Genomic DNA, 2500 nt, shown 5'->3' with positions numbered 1-2500 from the left:
TGATTTCTGCCCAGTGCTCTGAATGTCAACGTAAAGAAATTCAAAAAAGCGCGGGTAAACGGCGAGAGTGACTATGACTCTCTTGTCCTGTGATCAGATGTCTCGAAGAAACTTACACTAAGACAGATCACCAGACCCGCAAGGACAAGCGCCACATTTTCCTGCTCCGAGCTTCCTGATCCGGCATCGGATAGCCGAGGACTCGGGCGATTCGTGAGGTCGCCATATCCAAGAGGGAAATTGGGGCAGGCATTGCTTTGAACCTGAGATCCCTCGGACACTCTGTCCATGCCGCCAGGAGAGGAGGCGATAGGGCGACGAGCAGGTAGTGTGTGCGGGAAACCTTGAAGGCAGTTTCCGTTGTCTAGTTACTGGCTGGGGGCAATGCGAAGCCGCGGAACTTGCGGGTTGTGGAAGCACTCCCGCCTGGCCGTGGTCAGATCTATACCCAGTCCGACGTCACTCCCACCTCCCCGTGGTGCCTGCCGGACCCTACAGTGATCCCAGCTGTAGGTGACCGAGAGGAGTGACAACCCAGAGCTAGTCAGGCCTGAGCCTGCAGGCCCTAAACCTGTGGGTGCCTTGGCTAGAGCCAAACGTTGGGTCCGATTGGCCACTCTGGGACCGCAGCCAGGGCTAATCAAGCCCAGACCACCGCCAAGGGAACGCCGGAGGGTGCTTTTATTAGACCAGGTCGGTTGCGGCGGCAGCCGGCAGGGTGACCCTGGCTGCACCGGATAGATAACTTGGATGAACAAGCTTGACCGCCGAGGAAACGAACGGATGACGTGGCTGAGAGGCTAAGCCGAATCCACCGCGCTACGAAAGGGTGCCCCTGCCACCCATGGGTGTCAGGGGAGGCGCTGGTGCATAGGGTGCACGGTGCCCGGCCAGGAGATGGAGGCCGCAATGAAGGAAACCGCATTGGCTCTATTCCAACATAGGAGGCCAACTGGTATCCGTTTGGGGGTGTTTTTTCGACCAGCCACCGTCTGTTGGCATGGTTTTTCACCCCAGTTCCGGACCAGGGCAACGTCCGCAACCGGGGATGGAATGCGGCCGGGGGGTAGTACTGCGAGGGAGTGGGCTAACAGGTTTGTTTATAACGCCCAGGCAGTGAAACCCCCACACATGGCGCCTCCTTGAATGTCGGGCACACCGGGCACCTAAGACCGCCCTCCCCGTGATGTCTATGGGCTAAAAGGGTGGTTCGCAAAACGGGTTGATGGGGTTGCCAGCCCCTCGACCTAGAATCACTTGGCCCTGACAATCAAAGAAAGAATAAAGAAAGCGGCCGCCGAGTGGCGGTCGCACCAAGTATTGGTGGGGATGAGGCGCAAACCCCCGGCTCGTCTGGGGGGCTCTGTGCTCCCCCTGTGAACGCTGGACGTGGATTCACTTGTGAGGCATGCGAGAAATGGCTGCCCACAGAAAGAGGTCTCAGGATCCACGTATCCCGATTGCACAGACAACAGGCTTGTTCTGGCACGGGAGAGGAAAGGGCTCCAAAGACCAAGAGCTCCAAATCGCAAAGGCCTAACGTCAACAAGGTCGAAGCAACCTTAAAAGTGTCAAAAAAGAAAATGTCGAACTCGGGAGCATGCGACGCCGGCATCCGCCCCGGCAAAAGGAACGAGCGCGACTCCGAAGCCCGACTGTTTGGGGCCGAGGTGGAGCGCTCCGAGGCGACAGTGACCGAGGCTCAGGTGATCGAGCCTCAACAAAGAAAAAGTGACAACGATGTTGGTCTGGTTCATGACGACCCGACGCAAACTGGACCGGTCTCCCCCGGCCTTCCAGCAGCTGGAGAGGGTGCCAATGGGCCTCATCAGCCGTCAGTCTGGGAGGGTACGGGAGCACGACCGAAGGGCAGGCGGGAGACTCCGAAGCCTGTCACGGAGATGGTTCGCTCCTCCGAAGCTGCGTTCTGCAGCAACGGAGCTGAAGTTGGAGAGGAACCACCCGGCCAAGGACGCTCCGAAAGGGAGACGGGGAGTCAAGACTGCAGTCACCACACGTGTCCAGAGTGTGGAAGGGCCTTTACGAAAAAGGTCGGACTGAGTCTCCACAGGCGTAAAGCTCACTATGAGGAATACAATCGGGCGATTGACGTCACTCGGAGCAGGCCGAGATGGACGGAAGAAGAGGAGTACTTGATGGCAAGATTAGAGGCTGATCTAACCCTAACGGGTGCCAAGCGCAACATCAACGAGCTGCTGGCCAATCGCCTCAATGAGCGATCGTTCGATTCCATCAAGTCCCATCGCAAGAGCCCCCGCTACAAAGAGCTGGTCGTAAAACTTCGATCACGGCTCGCCAGCGGGGGCGGTGATTGCGGGGCCCCTGAGACCATCGCAGGGTGCACTCCTCCGCCCTCCCAGCCTACCGTCAATCAGACGAGGGAGGCCATCGAAGAGGAGCTCCGAGCTCTGGTGGCAAAACCACCGCCAACCGAATACGATGGCTCCCGGCTTTGGGAAATAGTGCAGCGGTACCTTGG

General features: G+C 58.5%; 1 pseudogene; it reads left to right on the top strand.

Moving 5' to 3' along the window:
• The window catches only part of LOC144111611 (large subunit ribosomal RNA), an 8963-nt pseudogene that overhangs the window by 2627 nt on the left and 3836 nt on the right, over positions 1-2500 (top strand).

Source organism: Amblyomma americanum, chromosome 11 (genome assembly GCF_052857255.1).
Source record: "Amblyomma americanum isolate KBUSLIRL-KWMA chromosome 11, ASM5285725v1, whole genome shotgun sequence".
Taxonomy (NCBI): Eukaryota; Metazoa; Arthropoda; class Arachnida; order Ixodida; family Ixodidae; genus Amblyomma; species Amblyomma americanum.
The sequence above is the reverse complement of the archived record's forward strand: the minus strand, read 5'-3'. Positions and strand labels throughout refer to the sequence as shown.